Below are 27,205 nucleotides of genomic sequence, written 5' to 3' on the forward strand. Positions count from 1 at the left end.
AGGATGCCCTCTCTCACCACTCCTATTCAACATAGTATTGGAAGTTCTGGCCAGGGCAATCAGGCAAGAGAAGAAAATAAATGTATTTGACTAGGAAGACAGAAGTCAAGTTGTCTCTGTTTGCAGATGACATAATTTTACATTTAGAAAATCCCATCATCTCACCCCAAAAACTTCTTGAACTGAAAGGGAACTTCAGCAAAGTTTGAGGATACACAATCAATGTGCAAAAATCACAAGCATTCCTATACACCAACAGTAGGCAAGCAGAGTCAAGTCATGAATGAACTCCCACTCACAACTGCTGCAAAGAATAAAATACCAAGGAATACAGCTAACAAGGGATGTGAGGCACCTCTTCAAGGAGAACTACAAACCACTGCTCAAGGAAATAAGCGAGTACACAAACAAATGGAAAAGCATTCCATCCTCATGGATAGGATGAATCAATATTATGAAAATGGCCATACTGCCCCCGTTAGCATTTCTTGTAGGATAGATGTGGGGCTGATGACGTCCCTCAGTGTTTGTTTATCTGGAAAGAAACACTTTATTTCCTTTTCATTCTTGAAACACATGTTCATCAGATATACTATTCTCGGGTAAAAGTGTTTTGCTTTGTTTCTTTTCTTGCAGTACTTTAAATATGTCCTGCCACTCTCTGCTGGCCTATAAGGTTTCCACTGAAAAGTCTGAGGTCAGACGTATTAGGCTTCTTTGGATTAAATCTGCTTGGTGTTCAGTAATCTTCTCGTATTTGGATATTGATAAGTTTATCTTGGTTTGGGAAGGTCTCTGTTATTTTCTTTTTGAATAAATTTCCTACCCTTGTATTTTTCTTTTGTAATACCTCTAAGGCACATAACTCTTAGATTTTCCCTTCTGAGGCTGTTTTCTATATCCTGTACATGTGCTTCATTCTTTTTTTTTTTTCCTTTGACTGTGTGTTTTCAAATAGCCTGTCTTCAAGCTCACTAATCTTTCTTTCTGCTTGATCAATTATGTTAAAAGACTTTAATACATTCTTCAGTTTGTCAATTGCATTTTTTCAAGTCCAGAATTCATGCTTTTTAATAATTATTTTAATCTCTTTGATACATTTATCAGATAGAATTCTGAATTTCTTCTCTGTATTATCTTTAATTTCTTTGCGTTTTTCTTAAAACGGCTATTTTGAATTACCTGTCTGAAAGGTCACATATCTCTGTTCCTTCAGAACTGATCCCTGGTGCCTTATTTCGTTCATTTGGCGAAGTCATATTTTCTTGGGTAGTCTTGATGCTCATGGATGTTCCTCTACGTCTGGGCAGTAAAGAGTTAGGTATTTATTGTAGTATGCACAGTCTGTGCTTGTTTTCTGCCATCCTTCTTGGAAAGACTTTCTAGGTATTTGAAAAGACTTGGAAGAGGTGATCAGAAATTTTGATCACTGCAGCTCTGTCTGCACTGGGGGGAACCCCAAGCACAGAAACATTGCAGAAACGTTGTGGTTCTTACAGACTTGTAGAGATAATGCCTTGGTGGACTTGGATAAGATCTGGACAAATTCTCTAGATTACCAGGTAGAGACTCTTGTTCTCTCCCCTTACTTTCTCCTAAATAAATAGTGTTTCTCTGTGCTGAGCAACCTGGAGCTGGGGATGGGGTGACACAAACACCCCTGTGGCCACCACCACTGGGAATACACTGGGTCTTGCCTAAGGGCTGCTATAAACACTACCTGGCTACTACTATGTTTGCTCAAGGTTCTGAGGCTCCACAATCAGCAAGTGATAAAGGCAGCCAGGCTTGTGTCCTTCCCTTCAGGGAAATGAGTTCACCCATGCCCTAGGCAGGTCTAGATGTACCATCTAGGAGCCATGGACGGGCATCAGAAATCTCAAAAGGCTATCTGGTATTCTATTGCACTGCAGCTGAGCTGGCACTCAAAGTATGAGATGCAGTCCTTTCCACAGGCAGAGGTGCCTTAACTCATGGCCTCCACCCCCGCAGGTCCACAGGGAGTACTGCTAGGCTATCACCTGTGTATCCTTAAGGCCCAAGGTCTCCGCAGGCAGCTTGTAGTGAATGCTGCCTGGCCTGGGACTCACCCCTCAGCACAGTGGGCTCCCTTCTGCCCCAGTGCAGATTCACAAATACCATCCAAGAGCAAACGTCTGGATTCAGGGACTCTAAGCGTCTACTTAGAGCTCCATCCTCTGTGGCTGAGCTGGTACCTAGGTGCGAGGCAAAGACACTTTTTCTTTTCCCTTTACTTTTCTCAAGCAGAAGGAGTCTCTCGCAATAGCCACAACTGAGAATGTTCTGAGACTTACCTGAATCCAGCAAGTCTCAGAGTCTCGCCCAAGGCTTACGGTATACTACCTGAACATTGCTACTGGTTACTCAGGGCCCAGGTCCTTTTTAGTCAGAAAACAATGGGTCCTTCCAGGACTCGGTCCTTCCCTTCAAGGCAGTGGGGTTCCTTCTGACCCACAGTGTGCCTAGAAATGTTGTCGGGGAGCTAGGTCCTGGAAAGGGGCCTCACAACGGACTGGTGCCCTAACCTACTATGGCTGAGCTGGTATCCAAGATGCAAGACAATGTCTTCTTTACTCTTTCCTATCCTCCAGCAGAAGGAAGGAGACTCAGTTGGAGCCTCCTCCTGTGCAGCCTGGGGGTGAAGAGGGCAGGCACAAGCACTCCCTTAGCCACCGTGGCTGGTATTTTAATAGGTCACATGCCCTTCCCCAGTCCACTGGCTCGGAGCTCAGTTCGGCCCTAGGACTTGCCTAGGAATTGCAGTCTTAGTGGCCTACACTGCCTTTCAAGTTTATTTTGGAGTCCCACAGCACTTCTGCCTGCACTGACAGTGAATTCAAGTTTCTACTGCTGGAATAGGCAAGTATCAGCTGAATTCAACCTAATTTCCTAATTTTGCTTTCTGCTATGGCAAGCCAGCACTGGGGTCAATGCAACGTCTCATAAGTCTATCCTCATCCTCTCCCAAATACTCAGATTCTGTCCCTGTACCACATGGCCACTGCCGGGGTGTGGTGGATGGGTGGCATCGGCATTCAAGACTGTTTCCGATCCCCTTCAATGCCTCTTTTAGTGATATGGAGTTAAAACTAGGTACATTCATTACATTTAAATGTCAAATTGGTCTCAGTTGAAATCATTTCTTACAGTTATTCTTGAGTCTATATTTGTTTTAATCATTCCTTAAAAGTATTTCTGCTTCCTTACAGCATTTCAATGCACTTGCAAATTACATCACTTTGGAGACATTTGGTTGAAGTTAGAGAAATTCCACATTAAGCAGCTTTAAACAATAAGGAGAATCAACTGGAGGAAAAAAAATACAACAAAACATTTAAAATTCTGAAAAGTAATGTGCATTAGTGTTGCTGCATCTAATCGTTCAAGATAAAATATATTACCCAACGTTTTGTAGGCTTTAATTGATATGAATTGAGGCACATGTCAATCCTTGTTTCCAGGAGGCATATAAAGCAGTAATTGGCTTGGGCCTGATTTATGAACAGAGGGCTTAAGAGGGAGATTGGCTTACAACCATGAGAGACGAACTTTGCATCTGAGTTCTGATCCCTGATGGTTCTCAGGCAATTCCTTTATTTCAAACCAAAGGGAGAAGTTGAGAATGTTATTGAGAAGGTAAAACAATGTTGACAGCACCTGTGACTCTTTACTTATATCTAAATACTTAAAAGTATATATTAGTGCATATGAATTCAGGTTTTTAAACACATATTTAAATTTAGCAAAGATTCATGTGTGCCTTGTTGTTACAAATAATGCTGTTTTTGAACACAATTGATACTTGTTATTTTTCTTGAGGTTGCCATCAATGAAAAATGATGTTTACAAAACACAGAAAAAGAATTGAATAGCATGGGGTTTTATCACATAGATGATTAATATTCAAAATTCATTTTGATAACAAACAAACATACTCCTTTTTCACACAAAATATCTAATTTGAACGAATCTCTTCTCCAGTTTGGTATAGATAGTTAAGACATCACCAGTGTAAATCTGGCAATGAACCAACATTGAGAAGAAAGTAGCCACAAACCAAGACATGGCCTTGCTTTGAAATGACTGATTATTGCACAAGTTTGATTACTTACTGCACATAAAGTAATGCAAATAAAGTTTAATATTTTTCTTTTATTTCTGCATTTTTCTCTCTCAAACAATAAGATTCTTTTTATACTTTATTTGAAAATAAAAGAGTATTAAAGATTCAGCAGCCAAGCAGAATAAGGATTAGATTAACAACATACATTAAATTGTGTTTTCATCTGAGATATTTTGGTAATTTCTCTGCCAAGTAAGTTTGTTGTGCCAGTAGCAAAGGTAAGTTAGTATAAAATAGCTATTTTGCAGAAAATAAACCTTCTGAATCAACTCCAAAGCACTCCCCCCACAAAAATCAATCTGTGCTAAACAAAATATCATTTTTATACTGATGTATAATTTACAAAGCACAGTCCTAAATAGGGCCTCATTTTTATCTCTTACACAATCCCAGTAAAAGTGATCCTGCTCTTCATATTTATGGATGAGAAAACCGAATCACAGTTGTTAAATGACATATGTGAGATACAGTAAGAGAAGGTGAAGCTGGGATCGGAATCTAGACTATTAACTAAATGTCTAAGCACCTTTCTCTATCGTGGCACACTTTTTTTATGGCTCCAACTTATATCTTTGAAGAAGATTTATTGTATTTTCACAAACAAGATTATTAGAGAAATTTTAGGCAATGCTAATACAAATAAACAGTGGTATAAGAAAGAATAAGAGAAAATAAACAAATGCAAAATATCAGAAGTATGATGGGAAGAAAGTGAAGATATTGCAGGTGGGTCAAGGGAGTTCAGAACAAGTAAGCCAGTAACTCCTACATGCTTAATAGTAAGTTCTGTCACTAGAGGCCATGTTAGCTCAGCAGAGAACAGAAGTAATGTCACTTCTGTGGAGTTACCCGATAACTTGGCTTTCTGCTAGATGTGAGTTTTATGAAAAATTAGGATTTTATGAGACTTTCACCAAGACAACATAAAACGATTACAATTTCTGACATGAAATGGTCAAAAGAGAATGTACTCTAAGTACTTGCAATCAGAGTAAATATTTAATGTTTCTATTCCATGGGAAATTCTGTTACCTGGATATTTCTAAGGGGAAAATGACCATTTCTTCCAGATGTAGTAAAGGTAAATGCCATAGATGCATAGATATGGCAGCAGGGTAAATATGCCCCTAGAAGAATAGAAGCATATTTCTATTGTTTATGAAGACAGTTTTGAATATGAAGTTACACATTTAACTTTTTTAGTTTGAAAAAAAAAAAAGGAGGCTGGGCCTGGTGCCTCACGCCTGTAATCCCAGTACTTTGGGAGGCCGAGGCGGGTGGACCACGAGGTCAAAAGATCGAGACCATCCTGGTCAACATGGTGAAACCCCGACTCTACTAAAAATACAAAAAATTAGCTGGGCATGGTGGCGCGTGCCTGTAATCCCAGCTACTCAGGAGGCTGAGGCAGGAGAATTGCCTGAACCCAGGAGGCGGAGGTTGCAGTGAGCCGAGATCGTGCCATTGCACTCTAGCCTGGGTAATGAGCGAAACTCCATCTCAAAAAAACAAAAACAAAAACAAAAAAACCAACCATATCTCAGGTCGGCCCAAAACGTGTTATCTGGGATAGCTATTTTAGGCCAGCTTTTGTTTAACTAATCAGGAAAGTTACTTATTTATGAATCAAACTGGCCCACCTGGCAAACTTCAGAGGCCCCGGTAAAATGAAGCACATTAATTTACTGGCATAGCCCTTCCATTTGAATTTTTAATGACTATAGGCAACTTAGGAGTGTCCAGTCCTGACTACCTTAGTCACATATGTTTCAGAGGTAACTGATAAATAAGGTTTGTTGTCACACCTCCAATTCAATATAAATGCATATTTCTTGTTATGAATGTTGACTGGGTAAACAATGAAATGAAGACAGAAATAAAGAAGTTCTTCGAAACCAATGAGGACGAAGACACAACATGCCAGAATCTCTGGGACACATTTAAAGCAGTCTCTAGAGGAAAGTATATAGCAATAAGTGCCCATATGAGGAGAATGGAGAGATCCAAAATTGACAGCCTGTCGTCAAAATTGAAAGAGCTAGAGGAGCAAGATCAAAAAAACTCAAAACCCAGCAGAAGACAAGAAATAACTAAGATCAGAGCTGAACTGAAGGAGATTGAGACACGAAAAACCCTTCAAAAAATCAGTAAATCCAAGAGCTGGTTTTTTGAAAAGATCAACAAAATAGACCACTAGCCAGATTGATTAAAAAATAAAAAAAAATTTAAAAAAAGCATATTTCTTTCATGAAGCTTTTACTGACAAACAATAGTTGTAAATTAAGAAGAAAATAAGATTGCAGTAGGCCAAAGATATAACTACCCATTGGAAAATGATGCAACTATCAGGCAAATATTATTGTATTATTTGCAGTATTAATTAATTAATCCAGAATGCAGTATTAACCCTAATTTTGATACAGAAAAGAGGCAGGAAAATACCAGATAGAAGAGGGTGGTTCCATGGCAAAGGCCTCACCCTCAAGCCTGGAAACCATGGTCCTAAATGAGAACAGTTACCCCTTTTTTCCTGCCCAAATGTTACTATTTTGGTCTACCCTGCCCCCCATCCTGTGCCCATGTACACCCCAGACCTCAGCTGGCAGAGGCAAAGGCAGCCAAAAGTTGAGAGGAGAAGCAGCAAGTGAGCATCGGAGACTACAAATAAATATGACTTAACTTCAGACGGCACAAATTTGGAGAGGAGCCTGGCCAGAGAGCCAGGTTTCAGGGAAAGGTTACCGTCTTCCAGCACCATCCCCTTTCCAGCTCCCCTTCTGCTGAGAGACACTTCCACAGCTTAATAAAAGCCTCTGCATTCATCTCCTTTCAAACTGTTCATGTGACCTGATTCTTCCTGGATGCCAGACAGGAATTTGGGACACATTGTATGTGGGAATCCAAAAAGGCTGTCACACTGACTCTTCACTGAGCTGTTTAACATTTAGCCATCCATGGACAGCAAAACTAAAGCATTAATTGCAGCACACCCCTACATGCTGCCATGGAGCTCGAAAACAAAAGTACTCCCCAGGTCACAGCATCTACTGGCCTGTAGGCTTGCCCTTATGCAAGGATTTGAGTGTAGCTGCTGAGTGAATGAGCCACACCCCTGTCACAAGTCCCATAAAGGGATCAAGGGACCTTACCTGTTTCTCTTCCTACTGCCTATAATGTCACCCTGTGTTTACCATCTCCATGCGCCTTCTCTCCCATTTTCTTCCCTTCCTTTCTCATTTTTTTCCTCCTTAACCATTGTTTTTATCCTCTCTTCCACTTTTAAAAAGTTACATTTCCTTTCACACTTTTCAAGGGAGGAAGAGTATGAGCTATTTGGGGACAGAGCACCAAGAAGAACACCTTTAACCTCCCCTCACCTAAAAATAATTGAAAATCTTCAAGAAATGACAGCATTTGAATTGTATTCTATATTGAGGTTTATGTTAAGGTCAGAAATCTGGGAAGAAATTTTTCTAGCTTAAAGCAGAATAAAAATGCCAACCTGCTTTAAGTCTTTGCTTTGAATGTAATCTTAACTTGCTTGCTTTTAGGATATTTCAATTGTCTAATATAACTTTCTAATTAAAATGCTCCAACTGTGATACAGTTTTGATAGCACATTTTCATTTTCCGGCATTAAATGTTTAAAAATATCTCTGCCTGTAAGTGTCATCTCTTCCTAAAATAGACAACATATTTGACTATTATCCTGGGGCATTTTCCCTAATGTGAAACCAAAATTGATAGTTGTATCATCATCTACTGTGTTGCATTTAAATTCTGAAACCTTTCCAGGCAGCTGTTTTAGAATGTAAATTTTGGGGACCCTCTGTATTTTAATGTTTTGATTACTGCTTCTATTCACTAGTGTATTAATCCATTTTCATGCTGCTGATAAAGACATACTTGAGACTGGAAAGAAAAAGAGGTTTAATGGACTTAGTTTCACAGGGTTGGGGAGGCCTCACAATCATAGTGGAAGATGAGGAGGAGCTAGTCACATCTTACATGGATGGCAGCAGGCAGAGAGAAGTTGTACAGGGAAATTCCCTTTTATAGAACCGTCAGACCTTATGAGACTCGTTCACTATCACAATAACAGTGCAGAAAGAATCTGCCACTGTAATTCAATTACCTCCCACCAGGTTCCTCCCACGACACATGGCAATTGTAGGAGTTACAATTCAAGATGAGATTTGGGTGGGGACACAGCCAAACCATAACATTCCACATCTGGCCCCTTTCAAATCTCAAGTCCTCACATTTCAAAACCAATCATGTTTTCTCAACGGTCCTCCAAAGATTTAACTCATTTTGGCATTAACTCAGAGGCACAGTCCAAAGTCTAATTTAAGACAAGGCAAGTCTCTTCCATCCATAATACTGTAAAAGTAAAACGAAATTACTTACTTCATAGTTACAATGGAGGTACAGGCATTGGGTAAATACAGCCATTCCAAATGGGGGAAATTGGTCAAAACAGATTAGCTACAGGCCACATGCAAGTCTGAAATCTGGCAAGGCAGTCAAATCTTAAAGCTCCAAAATGATCTTCTTTTTGGAGATCCAGGTCATGCTGATATAAGAGGTGAGTTCCCATGGTCTTGGGCAGCTCCACCCCTGTGACTCTGCAAGGTGCAGCCTCCCTCCCAGCTGCTTTCACTGAGTGGCACTGAGTATCTGTGGATTTTTCAGGCATACAATGCAAGCTGTCAATGGATCTACCATTCTGGATTCTGGAGGACAGCCACCCTCTTCTCCCAGCCCCACTAAGCCTTGGCCCAATAGAGTCTCTGTGTGGGAACTCTGACTCCACATTTCCCTTCTGCACTGCCCTAGCTAAGGTTCTTCATGAGAGTCCTACCCTACAGCAAACTTCCACCCGGACACGAAGACATTTCCGTATGTTCTCTGAAATCTAAATGGAAATTCCCAAACCTCAGTTTTTGATTTCTGTGCACCTACAGGCTCAACAGGATGTGGAAGCTGCCCAGGCCTGGAGCTTGCACCCTCTGAAGCCATGACCCAAGCTGTACCCTGGCCCCTTTTAGGCATGGCTGGAGTGGCTGGGATGCAGGGCACCGAGTTCCTAGACTGCCCTGGGCCCAGACCACAAAACTGTTTTTTCCTGCTAGGTTTCCAGGCCTATAATGGGAGAGGCTTCCATGAAAACCCCTGACATGCCCTGGGGACATGGACATTTTCCCATTTTCCCCATTGTCTTCAGGATGAACATTCAGCTCCTCGTTACTTATGCAAATTTTTTGCAGCTTTCTTGTATTTCTCCTCAGAAAACAGGATTTTCTTTTCTATTGCATAGTCAGGTTGCAAATTTTCTAAACTTTTATGCTGTGCTTTCTTTATAAAAATGAATGCCTATCTTTCAACCTCTGAGGAAGAAAGATAACATGAAGGCGTAGCTGATCTCCAGTAGCCAACAATTTAATCAGTCATGGCTTTGTAATGAAACCTCCATTAAAACCCAAAAGGACATGGTCTGGAAGGCTTCCAGACGGCTGAACGTGTGGAGGTTCCTGGAGGGTGGTGTTTCCATAAAGGAAACGTGGAAGGTCCAGGCCCCTGACCCTACCCCTTCACCTATGGGTTTCTTCATTTTTATCACTTTCCATCTCTTTTATAATAAACCAGTAAACATAAATAAGTGTTTTCCTGAGTTCTGTGAGGCACTAGCAAATACATCCAACCCAAAGAGGAGTCTTGGGATCCTCCACTTGTAACCATTCAAACAGAAGCACAGCTAAAATAACCAAGAGCTTGAGGCTGGCATTTAGGGAAGAAGAGACAGTCCCGTGGCCTGAGCCTGACCCCTCAGCCTGTGGGGTCTGATGCCATCCCTAGGCAGATGGTTTCAGAATTGGATGCATTAGAGGACACCAGCTGGTGTCCTCTGCAGAATTCATTGTTTGCTTGGCGTTTGGAGAAATACTCCCCACACATCTGGTCACAATGTCTTCTGTGCTGATTGTGGTGCTGCTGTAACCACCTCATGGGTGCTTCACACCCACTGTCAAATAGAACCCATTTATCAAGGCAGGGAAACTGAAACCACCGTTGCAAAATCATAACTGAGACAGTGAAAGCGATCTGATCTAAGCACCTCCATCTTGCTTCCAGCCTCCAGGCTGTCCTTTTTCATTCCTGGGCGTGGTCTGAGCTAGCTGTGGGAGAAACTTACAGTTTCAAAGAAAGAAGGCGGCCAATCTTTCCCCAAACAAATCCTCCTGTCTGAGGACTAGACTGCCATTGTAGGACTAATACATTTGCCACAAGACTAGAAATTATAGTTTAGGAGTCATGCAGCTGGATGCTATACGATGCTCTCTCTCCCTAAACTGCTCCTAAGATCAGTGTTTGAGACATTCTGCAGACTGTGCACGTGATAGATCAGCTGGCACCATTCAGATTAATAAACTGGCTCATCTGATCACATGGCCCCTACCTAGGAACTGACTCAGCACAAGAAGACAATGTCAATTCCCTGTGATTTCATCTTCCACCCAACCAATCAGCACTCTTGGCTCACCGGCTTACCCCCAACCACCAAGTTGTCCTTGAAATCTCTGCTCCCCAAATCCTCAGGGAGACTGATTTGAGTAATACCTACACTCCGGCCTCCTACACAGCCAGCTCTGTGTGGAATTACTCTACTGCACTTCCCCTCTCTTCAGAAATCGACTCTGTCTAGGCAGTGGGCAAGGAAAACCCATGGGCTGTTACAAATTAGCAGTAGAGAAAGAATTTTACATACACAGAGTCTGTTAAATGGAAAACCAGAGTTTTACCATTACTCAAATCAGCCTTTCCGAAAATTCAGATGCTAGGATTTTTCAAGGATCGTTTGGAGGACGTGGCGGGTGGCTACGCAATGGATGGTTGCTGCTGACTGATTGGGGGTGCAATCACAGGGGTGTGGGAAATGCGCCTCAACTGCACTGAGCTGCTTCTAGGTGGGGCCACAGGAGTGGTTAGCGGGTCCAGATAGAGACACTGGGCTCGGGTCAGACACGCATACAAAAAACCTGAAAAGATATGTAATGTTTACAATAGTGATGTTATCCGCAGGAGTAGACAGGAAGTTGCATATCTTATGACCTCCAGAATAACCTCTACGCCTTAGCAGAACTCAGGTCTGTCTCATCCTTCTAGCCTGGTGGTTTCTTATTAGCTTTACAAAGGTGGTTGTATTTTGGAGAAGGGCTATTATAACTTAAACTACAAACTAAATGTCCCTCAAAGTTAGCTTGGCCCAAGCCCAGGGATAGTCAAGGGCAGGTTGAACGCTAGAGGCGAGATGCGGGCTGGCTGGACCAGACCTTCCCTACTGCCGTAATTTTCTCACTGTTATAATTTTTGCAAAGGTGGTTTCAGTGTGAGAGTGGAGAAAAATCGTTTTCTCATTTTTTCTTACAGTATCTTTCTGCAAAATAACTAGATTTCCAAATGTGTACTCCAAATATATAACTCTGATATACAACCTGCTTCATGCCCACACGTGTAGTTTCACACCTGAATAACCACATAAATGTCCTGACAGCACATAAACACCCAAATAATCACATTCAGTTCATAATCTTTTTATCAAACCTACTCTCTTTGTAAATGAAACGGCCATTGATATAAAAAAAAAAAAAACCGGCCGGGCGCGGTGGCTCAAGCCTGTAATCCCAGCACTTTGGGAGGCCAAGGCGGGTGGATCACGAGGTCAAGAGATCGAGACCATCCTGGTCAACATGGTGAAACCCCACCTCTACTAAAAATACAAAAAATTAGCTGGGTATGGTGGCGCGTGCCTGTAATCCCAGCTACTCAGGAGGCTGAGGCAGGAGAATTGCCTGAACCCAGGAGGTGGAGGTTGCAGTGAGCCGAGATCGCGCCATTGCACTCCAGCCTGGGTAACAAGAGCGAAACTCCGTCTCAAAAAAAAAAAAAAAAAAGAAAGAAAAAGAAAAAAATAAACCTTGTTCATCTATTCCAGTATCGATTCTCCTGATCCCCTTTAATACCAAAACCCAGATTTCAGCAGAGCTCATTCTTGCTCTTAATAAAAGTTTATATTTTTCTGGGCCTTTTTTCAGCTAGCTTGGCAGTGTAAGTCAGTTTTAGTGAATTAGGTGTAGGCCACAGTGTAATGTGAACCCAGCCTGCTTAAGGTGACCCAACTCAGTCTGCACTCCTGCTGTGACTTCCTCATCCTGCAATGGAGATGCTGTAAACACAATTTTGAATTGTTTCCCTGAACTATGAAGTGAAAGCTTAAAGACGGAAGCATTGTATTAAGACGGTGGGAGGCCGGGCGCGGTGGCTCACGCCTGTAATCCCAGCACTTTGGGAGGCCGAGGCGGGTGGATCACGAGGTCAAGAGATCGAGACCATCCTGGTCAACATGGTGAAACCCTGTCTCTACTAAAAATACAAAAATTAGCTGGGCATGGTGGCGCGTGCCTGTAATCCCAGCTACCCAGGAGGCTGAGGCAGGAGAATTGCCTGAACCCAGGAGGTGGAGGTTGCGGTGAGCCAAGATCGCGCCATTGCACTCCAGCCTGGGTAACAAGAGCGAAACTCCGTCTCAAAAAAAAAAAAAAAAGACGGTGGAATCGAAAGATGAAAAGTCTGGCTTACTTATTATACTGTAGAACTAGAATACCGGTTTTGAATTGCATACCTCCTAATTTATTTGTTGTGATAGAAAAAGATACCATTCTCTTGTTCGAAACTTTTTTAGATTTTTATGTTATAATAAGCTGATCCTGTTTAGAGACTGAGTCACTCTTTTACTGGTCCTTTACTGATCCACATTTAGAATTATCTTTTATTCTGCCTTCATTCTAGATGCAGATGATGGAGCAGGTTTAAAAAAAAAACAAAAACCCAAGAAGATGATGGTAGTTATTCTGACTGAGTTGAGACAGACAGCAAAGATCAGGAAGTCTGAGGTGGCCAGAAATTTCCAAGCTTGTAAAAAGTCTGGACATACATACTAAAAGAGGCCCAGAAATCAACATAATGGATTGCTGCTCTCTGCTGAACACTGATACATCCATGTCTGGGTAAATTTCATAATATTAAGCATAGAGGGAAGAAGAAATTTTGAGCACAGGACTGGGAGGTATTTAAGATCCTAACAACCACATTGACACAATTCTTGGATTACTTAAGGCGTTTAGTAGAAAAGTGAAAACGAAAGGCCTTTAGTGGGAAGGCTAAATAACTGCCAAGGTAGAAGTTACTCTAGACTTACATGTGCGCAAAGAAAGCCGATTGACTAGACCTGAAAGAATCATAGTGAACGTGAAACTTGACAGATGTGGTGGGAAGAACTGGATGTTCTTATGGAAAAAATAAACCTCAGTCTTTATCTCACACCGTACACACAAAAACTGATTAACAATCTATCATTGACCTAAATGCAAGTACTTAAACTATAAATATATAGAAGGAAAAAACAAAATATGGGAGAATTATTTTGCAAAATTGGGGTAAACAAAGGTTTCTTATACAATAATCAAAAAAATTAAAACAATGATACAATGGATTTCCATTAAAACTAAAGGCTTCTCATAAAGTTACCATTGTCGAGCTTAAATAATGAGATTTAGAAAATATGATTAAGGTCAGGCCCGGTGGCTCATGCCTGTGATCCAAGCACTTTGGGAGCCCAAGGCAGGAGGATTACTTGAGGTCAGGAGTTCGAGACCAGCTGGCCAACATGGTGAAACCTTGTCCCTACTTAAAATACAAAATTAGCCAGGCATGGTGGCACAGGCTTATAATCCCAGCTACTCAGGAGTCTGAGGCACAAGAATCACTTGAACCAGGGAGGCAAAGGCTGCAGTGAGCTGAGATAATACCACTGCACTCCAGCCTGGGATCTGCTTCCAAGTCCCCTCTTACTTTTGTCCTGCCTTTCTGGACCAAACCAATGTTCATCTTACGTATGTTGACTGATATCTCATGTCTCCCTAAATTGTAGAAAACCAAGCTGAGGTAGGAGGATCACCTAATTCTGGAGGTCAAGGTTTCAGTGAGCAGTGATTGTGCTACTGTAATCTAGCCTGAGCAACAGATCAAGACCTGGGAAAGAAGAAAATAAAGAAAGAAAGTGAGGGGGGGGGGGCAGAGACAGGGGGAGGGAGGGAGGAGGGAAGGAGGGAAGGAGGGAAGGAAGGAGAGACAGACAGGAAGGAAGGAAGGGAGGAAGGAAGGAAGGAAGGGAGGAAGGGAGGAAGGGAGGAAGGGAGGGAGGTAAAAGACTAAAAACTCCTAACTTTAAAGATACTTAGAGTAAGTAAAACTCTAATGCATTTCAAGCAAGTATGTCAACATGTACCATCACTTTAAAAACCATTTTGATAGTTGATAAAATTAAAGATACATTTACCATATGACCCAGCAACTTCACTCCTGGCTATTTACCCAGGAAAAATGAAAACATATTTCTACACAAGTCATTTATGCAAAAATTTAAAGCAGCTTAATATAGAATAGCTCCAAACTAGAAACAGCTCAAAACCAGAAACAACTCAAATGTCCATTAACTAGCAAATGGCTAAACAAATTATGGTTTGTTCATACAACTGCACACTACTGCATATTAATTATGCAAAAACAGGAGCGGCTGTTGAAGGAAATCAAAATATTTCACCCCAAAATAGACTTATTTAACGTATTTTAAGATTTGCTATTCAGAAGGCCTGGAAATACAGTAATTGCTGAAAATCTGCTTTTTGTTGGGGAGATTCGCCTCTGTAGAGAAAATCTGCAGTAATGCAGCCAGGGTTTCCCCGAGACCTTTCCCTTGTTCATATCCAGAAAACATTAAATGAGAGTCTGACACCTTAAAAGTTCTGGAAATAAACACTTATCATTTATTATTTCTGAGCACTGTCACCTATCAGGTTTCATCTGTATTAGAAGAACACTTTTACTAGCCAGGCCTCCTCCTTCCCCCTCTCATAACTGTTTTCCAAGTTCTAAGCCTCCATTCCTTCTGAAACCTCAAGATGGTATAGAAGCTTCTGTATTCCATTGGATTTGTAGCCCTGTAGGTCTCCTCCATGCTCATTAATAAATTTGTGTGCTTCTTCTTCTTTTAATCCACCTTTTATCAGTTGATTTTTCAGTGAACCTTCAAAGGGCAAAGGGGAAGTTTAATCTTGGCCCCTTCAATGTCAAACACTGTATGCTAAGTGACTATAAAGAGAAACGAAAGAGTACATCCTATGTAATAACATTTACAAGAAACTCAGTAAAGACAATTTATAGTGGTAGCTAGTATATCACTTTTGTCTGGGGCTGAGTGAGGAAGGTAGTGAGTGACTGGGAATGGGCACAGAAAAAGTTTTGGGACAAGGCAGATATTCTATAACTTGATTGTGGTTGTAATAATAACAGAAGTAATTGATATACACAAATATGTATGTATATATTTATCAAAACCTACTGAATTGTATGCTTAGAACGTGTACATGTTATTATATGTGAATTATACTTTATTAAAACTGATTTTTAAAAAACTAAGTCTGCAACGTTTTTTCCTTCAAGTTCAGCTACATGTGAACTTCTATGGGAATCATTGCTTGATTTACACAGGCCGGATACATGATTCTCTTTGCATTCTCACATCACCGGACTTCCTCCATTATTGTATGTATCACATGCACAGCATCTGTGCCATGATCGTGCTCAACACAGCAGATAATGAATAAATAATTTCCTAACCAATATTTTAAAAATGCTTCCTAGTTGCATAGAATAATTGAGAGTTGATTATAAGGAAACATCTGGCATTTTAGAAAACAAAAATCTTATATACACAGCTAAGCAAACAGATTAATACTCTGCAAAAACCAAAAGGAATTGAAATACCATTGGCCTCAGACAAAGACAGATACTTAGAGGCTCGCATTAACTGTACAGACCATGGCGGGAGGACTTCATAAATATGAACTCCAATCTATGTTTTAGCTAAAGATTCTGTTATTTGTGTCTGTTCTTTATTTACTCTCTGAAGATTTTTCATTCAGATAGACTTCAATAAGACATGATTATCCAATTAAATATATCTTAATTTGACTAGAACATTTCAAAACAAGCTGTCTTGGAAGTTGGTCGAGAATCCGTGAATTGGCTGTTATGAGGTCAGTGGTATGTCCTCAGTTCATCCAATTTCATTAGATTGGTCACATGATTTCTATCACGCCACCCATTCTCATGGGATTTACTATTCTGCTTTCATCAGCTGGGGCTGTGGACAAGGCCATGGGAGGTCTTCAAACAACTCATGTGCATGTTCTCTCTGTATCTGTGAGGGTTTTCTTGTGGTCCTCTAGCTTCCTCCCACATCCCAAAGATGAGCTGCAGGGACAGACTCTGGCCCCCATAGCCCTGAACTGCAATAATTAGGTAAAGTCATCTTACTTGCTTTTATTGATCCTTTCTAAATATATACATACCTTACATTTATTTCAGTGCTTAATAGAAGTGTTTCAGATTCTTTTTAGAAGTTTGGTGAGCTTTCATGATCAGAAATATGCTATAGGAACTTTAATCTTGTTAATATCAATGAGCGTATGGCAAATTTGGTTTTATTATACTTCATTTCACCTGAAGTCACAGTTACTAAGAACTTATCAACAACATTAAATAAGGACTTATTGTATTTGGTTTAGAAGCCTCTTTAGAAATATTAGATATCATGAATAAATTAATTAGTGCAAAATCATGAATGAAAGGAGAAAAGGTAGAAAATAACATGACTGCTTTGTCTATGACAATTCAAACAATATAATAAAAAGGAGAAACTAGGTTATTCTTATATTTGCATATAATAGATTAAATATATTAAAATAATGAGATGAAATAAAAGTATAATAAAATAGTAGAACTGATGGTCATCTATTTTTCTATTACTGTTAACTACTGTTATATAGGTATGAACAGTTTCTATTGCATAGGTCTGTAATCTACATTCTTGGTCATTTTAGAGTATTTTAATTGACATTGTTTATAATTTCCATGACATTACTCTAGATATTACTGTGTCTTCCGAATAATTTTTTTTTTTTTTGAGACGGAGTTTCGCTCTTGTTACCCAGGCTGGAGTGCAATGGCGCGATCTCAGCTCACCGCAACCTCCGCCTCCTGGGTTCAGGCAATTCTCCTGCCTCAGCCTCCTGAGTAGCTGCGATTACAGGCACACGCCACCATGCCCAGCTAATTTTTGTGTTTTTAGTAGAGACGGGGTTTCACCATGTTGACCAGGATGGTCTCGATCTTTTGACCTCGTGATCCACCCGCCTTGGCCTCCCAAAGTGCTGGGATTGCAGGCACACGCCACCATGCCCAGCTAATTTTCTGTATTTTTATTAGAGATGGGGTTTCACCATATTGACCAGCATGGTCTGAATCTCTTGACCTCGTGATCCACCCACCTTGGCCTCCCAAAGTGCTGGGATTACAGGCTTGAGCCACTGTGCCCGGCCCCAAATAATTTTTAATTCATCAAATTATCGTCAACATTGTTATAGTTTTTGAAAAGCACTATATACATAATGAATAATAATTATCTTTCTGGTATAGATTACAGACATCGACTGTAATAATAAAAAAATCTATGGCTATTTTAAGGCAAAATTTTATATTACCTAATGTAGATATATGCATTTCGAATAGGTGGAAATTTGTATAGAGAATTTGTATGACAACAAGTTATTGGCATAATTACTACACAATAGTCTCCTAATTAAAGAGTAGTGTATATGCTTTCATTTATTTCTATTGCACGTTAATATATTTTCCTAGACTTACATTCACCAGATTTTACTTATTTTTTGCAGAGCTTATACAAGTGAAATGAAAGGCTCTGAGCACAGCTTCTACCATGCACAAAACATCTGTGATTATTACCACTATGTAGCTGATGGACCATAAAGCATGATGCTTTTGAAAGGCCAAATATAAAGCAGAGCTGTTAAAATGTATCACACCATTTTACAGATTAAGAAAGTGCTAAAATGATATGGTATTTTATATGATATTTCAAAGATGCCACAACAATTAGACAAAATGACCCCACAAAGCATTTGTTAGGTTTAAAAAAACAGCCCCTCATAATTTAAATCACTCGTTTGACATTTTACACAAAACCCAGGGGCAAATCTCATTTTTATGGGAAGAAAAAGCATCAACTACCTTGCACATTTTTTTCCTGATTCAAGAAGATCTGTTGAACATGAAGGAGAGCAGCCTTGGAGGACCGACAAACTTGGCCAAATTCTATAATGCCCAGAATCCACTTACAACATTCCCTGGAGGTCAATTATTTCAAACTGAATATACAAGCAGATATGAATATTTCATGTCTGATACCGGGCACACTCTAAATATTTTCTCAATCCTCCCAGACTGCGATATAGAAATGGGAATATTCCAGTGGTTGTAATGGGTGCGGCGGCATGGCATGCAGCACGGAAAGCAGCTTTGTGGGCCTGGCTTTCTGCTTGGTTTGGTTGGTTTTAGGAATTGATACTGCCAATTTTGGAATCCTCAGACTGTCACTTTAAGGCATCTAAAAGTAATACTTCATGCATTTAGATGTTTGCCATTAATGAAGTGAAAGAATATATTTGAAATAAGACAATAGCAATTATGTTTAGTAAACCTTAAAAATTTTCCAAAAGAAATATTTTACTTGTATATCATTTTATAATTTATCAGTCCATTCATACATTGTGTTATACATAACTTCTGATCTCTTTTGGATTATCAATTTTGTGTTTTCTTGCTCTTGCTCTGCCACCTATGCTGTAGTGCATGGTTCACTGCAGCTTCTATCTCCTGGGCACAAGCCATCCTCCTGCCTGAGCCTCCTGAGTAGCTGGGACTACAGGCATGCACCATCACACTTGGCTCTCTCTATATAAAAAATACATATATATATTTAAAAATATATATTATATAAATACATATATATTTTTTAAAAAATATATATTATATATCATATATATATATATATATATATATATATATATATATATATAAAGGGGGGGAGCATGTGCGTGCGTGTGTGTGTGTCTGTATGTGTATTTTTGTAGACACAGGGTTTTACCATGTTGCCCAGGCTGCTCTGAACTCAGATGAGTTCAGATGATCTGCAATCCTTGGCCTCCCAGAGTGCTGGGATTATAGGTATGAACCACCATTCCCAGTCCTTAATTGCCTTTCTCTACTCTCCAGATTCTCTGTTCATTCTGGGAGACACAGACTCCACGTGCATAATAGATTCCATATCCTTTTGTCTCCTGTTTGATTTCTTCATCTTTAATGATTTTCATATCACTCTACTTTAGTGATATTTTCTCATAATTGTTGTGTTAGTTCCTTAGGGATACTAAAACAAATTACCACAATTTTTCTGGCTTAAAACAACAGAAAGTTTTTCCTCACAGTTCTAAAGGCCCCAAATCCAAAAACAAGATATTGACAGTGCTACACTCCTCTGAAGGCTTGGGGGAGAACCCTTTCTTGCCTCATTCACATTTTAGAGGCTTCTAACTGCATAATTCCAATCTCTGCTTCTGTCTGTCTTCACAGGCCCTTCTTCCTTTCTTTCTGGATCGCTCTTGTGTATTTCTTATAAAACCATTTGTCATGGCATTTAGAGCTCACCTGGATAAAACAGGCAGGATGATCTCATCTTCAGATCTTTACCTCGGAAAGATTTTTTCCCCCAAATAAGGTAACATTCACAGATTTCCTGGGGTGTTGATACAGATTTATTTTGGGGGTAGGGAAAGGTCATTCAACCCATTATGGTCAACATGTCAGTTTTCTCATCAGCCACCTTCTTTCTCATTTGTAGTTTTTCAGTAGTTTACGCTAGTCCTCAAAGATGAATGTACTCACTTTTCCTCTAGCAAACTATCAGATCTTTCCTGAATTTATTTTTTTTTCTACCAAGCTAAAATTCTATGACTCATCACATAAACTCTTTTCCAATAAATGTTTCTTTCATCATGATATTGCCAATACTTAGGAAATCTCCCACCTTAAAACAATTTAACCAACTGCTCTGATCTGCACATAGGATTCTTAGAGGTGCTGAATTACAGTGTGTGCACACACACACATACAGACACATACACATGCGTGTGTGCACGCACACACACACCTACACACACAGACACATATACATATGCGCACACACATGCGCACACACACACCTACCCACACATACACATACACATGCACACACACAGACACATACACACACACACCTACACATGCACGCACACACATACGCACACAGACATACATACACATACACATACAGACACACACACATACACATGCGTGTCCACGCACACACAGCTACACACAGACACATACACACAGACACATACACACACATATACACATGTGTGCATGCACACACATGCACACGCACACACACATACACATACACAGGCACGCACACACATACAGACATACACACATGCGCGTGCATGCACACACACATACACATGTGCGCACGCACACACACCTACATACATAGACACACATACACGAGTGCATGCACACACACACATACACATCTACACACACGCACACACACACACCTACACACATACAGACACGCACACACATACACACATACAGACACATACACACACACACAAACACATTGCATTCTTAGGCACTCATGATTTCCAATGCAACCAGGCTATCAGTGTGTTATGGCAATCCATTTATATTTTTCTAATTAGAGCTCTTAATCTACAGTCATTATTTTTAAGCTTCATTTCTTTTTCTCTTATCAAAGGTCTTCTCATGCCCTTTCAATCTCAACCTCTTTCAGTCAAATCTGTTATGGTAAGCTGACCCCTACTTCCAGTTACAGTGGAACAGGTATCCTTTACCTTTCATTACTGCTTTCATTCAGTGTTTCCAGGAGCCTCAGGAGCACACCAAGTTTCACCAATTCACTGAAAAACCTCCTAAGACTCAGCGTATAATTAAAATCATGCTTATGATTTACTACAGAGGACAGGATACACAGGAACATTCGCAGAAGAAAAAGGGAATGGGGCAAAGTTCGGAGGAAACCAGGCACAGCTTGTGAGAGTACTTTTTCAGTGAAGTTACCCCAGACACTCTTAGTTTCTCTAGCAATGAGGTGTGGCCACATGTGAGAATTGTCTTCTACCAGAAGAACTCATTAGAATCTCAGTGCTAAGTCGTTTTTGTTGGGGGCTGGTGACACAGTCACGCCTTTCCTAGCATGTATCCAAATATTAGACAGACTACTACAAGAAAAGTCGGTCTTCATCATAAACCCTACTTTTTGCACAAAAAGCGTGGGCATTGTGAGCCACTCTGATTAGTCCTGACAATGGTGGGAACCCTCCTGAAATTCACATCCCCTGATGGCAACCGAGAGTCAAACTTGTCAACTCTGCAGAACTTTGCAGGATTGCAATTTCACGCTTTTCCTTTCCTGAATGTGTGGTCTTCCTTTACTTCCTCAGGAGGCTTGCCCTTTATATGCTTCTTTCTTTCCTATACTTCCTGCTTCTACACTCTGTTCCCCTCCTTTTGTACATTCCAAACATTCAAGCAATCTCAGGTCTTTCGCACCTTAGAAAACGAGAATAAAAATTCTATCTGCTCATGTTTTTCATGAGCTGCCATGTTATTATGTTCATCTTTACATAGAAAAACATCGAAAGAATTCTCAACCCTGCATCTTGCACTCACCCCTTAACTCTCACTCACCCAACCACTGTCTCACTCTATCCATAAATACCTCACTATAATTGCTTTAAACTAAATCACTCACTGATGACTGATGTCCTCATTGCTAGATAAACTCAAAGTTCTGGTCATTTAAATCTGCCAGCAGTAGGTGAACCGTTGACTGTGCATTCCCTTGAGATTGTTCTGTTTTTCTCCCATCTCTCAGTATCTTCTCAGCGCTCTTTGCCTCTGCTCTCCCCCTAAATGTTGGCTTGGCACAGTGCTTTCTCCAAGCTTACTTACTGCCTCAATCAATTGACAGGCTATTATTTGCTGTCCAAGGATAAGGTGTTGCCATGTAGATGAACATACCTCTGATTGATTAAAAAAAAAATGTAACTAACCTAAATTTCTCAAGTGCTAAAAATATTTATTAGGAAGTTATTTGGTAAAAGGGCATGCCCTTATTTATTTATTTTTTTTAAGTCTGTCTTAAGACCAGACATTCCCCAGACAAATCTAGTAACTAACTGCCACAGGAATTGGTCCCTGTCCATTCTGGGATCTCTTCCAGACATCAGATTAATCAGATTCTGTTTGCCAGGCTTTGTATTAGCCACTGGTGGCAGACACATTTAATTGCTTACACAGTCGTCTTTTCCCTTTTCTTCTAACAGCAGGGACTTCTGAGTGATTACGCAGTTTCTATACTGCACACCTCCAGGGGACCTCATGTGTAAGAAGGTAACCCTGGAACGTGACCCCTATTTCGTTTAAGGCAGCAACAAACCTAGCTCAAGGCTTAACTGAAAGCATAAATCAGTATTTTTAAAGGTCTGTGGATGATTCTAATGTCCGCTAGTTAAGAAATACTGTCAAAGTTAAGCATGATGATATAATTCTCCAGTTTCCTAGACTTTGTATAGCTAGGAGTGACCAATCTGGACCAAGTCTGTAAAATAGCCGTCTGGGTGATGTTCTAAAAAAACTGTTGCTTTCTTGATTAAAAATGGAGCACAAACTGCTCATATGGTCTTCTCTGTGTCCTTTCAAGGCAGATATGTTTGGAACTAAAGCACTCATCTTGAAACCATCAGGCAATGAGAATAATGACTAAAGTCAGCACATTAAGGATGGCAGAGCAGAAAGATGGGAAAAGCCTGTGTCCCTGATTGCATTATTAAGCAACTGAACCAACTCTCTACTTGAAAACTTCTTGGGTAATAAAAAGAAACTCCTTTCTTTAAGTCACCATTAATCACAAGTTGCATTATTGACAGTTTTGAAGAATCATTACTTGGCTCTTCTCATATTAGTTGGTGCAAAGGGGAGAGTCCCTATGTGTTGAGATTCCATCCTTTAACTGTGCTTCATGCAGGAAGGGTGCAATCAGTTGTCATCAGCTTACATATGTAGAGATACTGCAAACATATATGGCCCTTGATATTCAGTAGTAGGAACTGAAGCAGCCTCCACATTGTGAATCTACTCTGTATCCAGGACTCTTAGGAATAGATTTAGTAATAATAATGTAATATCCATTATTTATCAAGCATGTGTATACCCGCTATACACTAAACACTCACATGCATTAAATTCATCTAATTCTGACAACCTCCCACTTTATTTTCTCCATTATAGACATAAAGGAATGAAAGCTTAGAAAGAGTAAAAGTAGCTTTCCCATAGTTTGACAGCTGTTAAGTGCTGTAGTCAGAATTTAAGCATAGATATTTTGGATTCACAGGCTGTACTCTTAATCACTAAGAACTCCTGTATCCTTATCTAGCCCAAGCTTATTCTGAAATTCTAGAACAATGTGTAGCTGTGTACTAGATGCTTCCAATAATAGCTTCAAAAGATGTAAAAGAAATATACATAACCCCAAAACTAATCATCCATTTTGAAATAAAGGGAATTCTAACCTTTACACATTTGAACAAGAACTTTTTCTGCCATCTTGTATTCCTGCTTATTGACTCCTCATATCCAATCAATCATGAAGTCATATAGATCAGTGATTTTTGTCTTTTAATATGATTACATAAAAGGTAATAAAACCAGTTGAGGGAATCATGGTCAATATTATAAAAACATAAAAGAGAATATTAGAATAACATAATATTATTGTCTGAAAATTTTTTTGGAACATACACCTATGTGTATGAGAGAGAGTGTGTGTTTGTGTGTAGTGAGAAGTATTATTTATTTTCTAAATACTTTGGGTTGTGGCAAAAAATATTTATCAGACTTTTGTCGATGTCATCTCCTAAATAACTCTCAAATCCACCCATTTCCTTTCTCTCATTTGCATTTCTAATCTCCTATTTTAGGATTCTCTAAACTTTTTTTTACAGATTTCTTAATTGTTCTTACCACTTGTTGTCTTTCCACTTGCTATTTTTGGACTGCAGTCCTGACTAGCTTTCAAAAGCAGAAATCAAACAGTATTGCCCCTCTACTTAGGACGACTCAGTATTTTTTTACACTGGCCTTAAGTCTGAAGTACTTAACATGGTATATAATGTCCTTTACATTCTAGAAACTTCTTATCTCTTCAGTCACACAGTCTTATCTCTCCTCCCCTCCTTATTTATAATCTAGAACAGATGAGAGATGAGACTGGAGAGGTAAGAGGTATAGAAATGCATAAAAGTCGGATGAACTATTATTAGTCAACTCTAAGGTGATCAAACACGCTTCTCAACCTCTGATTTTTCAAGACAATGCTGCTAAGCTGTAAGAGGTAGCTGATGAGCTTTATTTGACATGTGATTATTTCATCCACCTACAACATTCTGTTTATTATCTCTTCCTTCTTTGACTAATTACTGCTTTAAAAAAGTACCTCACATTGCTTCTTCCTGTAAGACCTTCTTGTGCGTTTAAAAAATCTGTTCATCTTCTAGGGTTTCGTGCATTCGGAACTCCTTACAAGCTTACATTATGCCTAAACTTTAAAAAAAGATGTTCTTTGTTTATTCAACTCCTTTGTGAACATATCCTGGGGAGTGGACAGCATCCCTAGACAGTAAATACCCTTCACAATCACAGGTACATACACACGCACACACACGCGCACACACACATGCACACACACACACACACGAGGACATACTGTCTGTATCGCTGTCCTTGCCACCACAACCTGCCATTGCCTATTTACTTATGTGTATGCCTTACTAGACAGTAAGACTGTGGAGGGGAAAGCTTTATCAGCCCCATTATCAGGATATCACCACTGTCTACTGCAGTTCCTGGCATGTTGTAGATACTAATTCCTTTATTAAATAAGTAGAAATGGACTGTCTTTCATGTGTCAGCCAGTATTCTGGCTAAGCACTGGGGATACAAAAGTGAACAAAACTATCAATATTCATGCTTTCAATGAGCTTGCATTTCTTGTAGAGGGTATCAAGAAAAAATTTAGTTCATGTGACTGAAATTGAGGTTAAAGGCTTAATTCATCTGATATGAATTAAAGGAGCAGCTAAAGATTGGATAATTTCCTGAGCCAAAGCATGCCTGAAGTTTTATAGAGCAAAGAAAAGAGAAAGCATGTGTGTCATCCTGCTCTTGCTCACCTTGCAGTTTTACTCTTCTAAGAGTGCTGCAAACTTTTTGATTGTTCCAGTTTTCTGTCTTTTGAGATGATTGGTGCAATCTCAAAATAGTTCCTTCCAGAGCTGTTTTTGTAAGCTTTGCGAGGATCAGGTGAGAAAGACGTAGGCAAGAACAAAAGAAGGAAGGGCATTAGGAAAAGGGAGGAGGAGGGAGAGAAGACACACATCTATCATGTCTGATTTATTTTACAGATGATAATCATTCATATTTTTCTGAGTGCTTTACAAAATGATTTTCTTCTTGTGCTAAGTGTTTTACAAAATCTGATTATCTGACACAACCATCTCATTAGGAGGGTTATAGATGAGAAGACTGAGTCAGAAAGAGGTTGATTAACCTGTCCAGGGTTGCGTATCTAGAAAACTGCAGAACTGCAGATCCAGACAGCAAGAGAGCCCATTCTCTTACTCACTACTAACTGCTCCCCAATAAATAATTATTTTAAAAATAAACAAGTATTTTTCCTTTAGAAGGTAGAAACAAACTCTCCTAAAACCAACAATGCTAATCAGGTATCTTACTGACAACCCAGTTTTAAGAAGCTGATCTGAGCACCGCTGCACAGAAGCTACTTAGTATTCATGATTTGAGGACTTATTCCAGTCACCCTAGGATTCTTTTCTAAAAGACTGTCTAAGGAATACTAATATAAATGAAAAGTATTTTATATCTTCTAGCTTAACATGGAAAGCATAATACTATATAAATAAAATATTATAGATAGTACTTTACTGAACATAAAGACAATTGTTCTTTTTTATTATATCATTAATAGACATTTACATTTCCTGCTTGAAGAAAAAATGTTAAATGAAGTAGTAATATTTGAGTTTAATTGTAATGCAAAATATGCTTCCACATCAATAAAATGTACGTTAATGAGCCTAGCTCATTCTCTCCTACTCAGACAGAGTCTATCTTCAGATAACGTGGAGTTCTTCCTAGTCTGACATGGAGATCGAGAAGGAATCATTGAATTCAGTATGTAGAGTTTAGTGGCACAAGGTATCCCCTGTAGTTCAAAGTGAGGAAGAATAATAATCTGGAAACCTCAATTCTGGTTTGATTTTTGGTATTTGCTTGATGTTATTTAGCTAAGATTCTTGAATTCACTTACCTTTGTGGAAAAATGGGTGAATTGTAACTGTTTTTCTGTGTTCTAAGATGCTGAAAATCTTCTATAAGATGTAAAAGAGTCCTATAGTCTAATAAGCTTATAATTATATATACATAGAAGTAAAATTAAAAAATCAGATCTCTCACCACTATAAGGAGACTTGAAGAGTGTCTTTTAACCATTTAGTATCTAGTTTTCTCATTTATAAAACAAATATATCATCCAGATTACCATTAGGTTATTTTGAACTTGAACTTTCCAGATATACAAACAAGAGGATCACATAGCTTTGGGTAGGAATATTGGGGTGAAAGAGTGGGTTAGTTGTGTTTCTACAAGTTTCTCATTGCTGGTCCCACTGTTCCCCAAAAGCTTCACACTAATCTATATCTCAACCTTTTCTCAGGTCAGTAATTTCCCTCACGAGTGACAGAATCATTCAAAAAGGCAAACCTGACAATACCAGTTCTCCTACGTTCTTTGACAAGTAAATTTTTTGCCACAGAGGAAAGTCTGATTTATTTTTAGTAGCGCATCAAGAGCTCTCCATATTATGCACACATTTC

General features: G+C 39.5%; 1 long non-coding RNA gene across 3 annotated transcripts in view; it reads right to left on the reverse strand.

Annotated features, from left to right (window-relative positions):
* LOC108588964 (uncharacterized) overlaps window positions 1–27,205 on the reverse strand; it is a 380,118-nt gene that overhangs the window by 84,302 nt on the left and 268,611 nt on the right. The window contains exon 3 of one of the 3 annotated variants that reach the window (XR_004736369.3): window positions 25,483–25,597. The exons of the other annotated variants lie outside the window; for them this stretch is intronic. This is a non-coding gene — a long non-coding RNA (uncharacterized LOC108588964). The remainder of the gene's footprint in view (window positions 1–25,482; window positions 25,598–27,205) is intronic. 3 annotated transcript variants of the gene reach the window in all.

The sequence above is a fragment of the Callithrix jacchus genome, chromosome 18 (assembly GCF_049354715.1).
Source record: "Callithrix jacchus isolate 240 chromosome 18, calJac240_pri, whole genome shotgun sequence".
In the NCBI taxonomy this organism is placed as follows: Eukaryota; Metazoa; Chordata; class Mammalia; order Primates; family Cebidae; genus Callithrix; species Callithrix jacchus.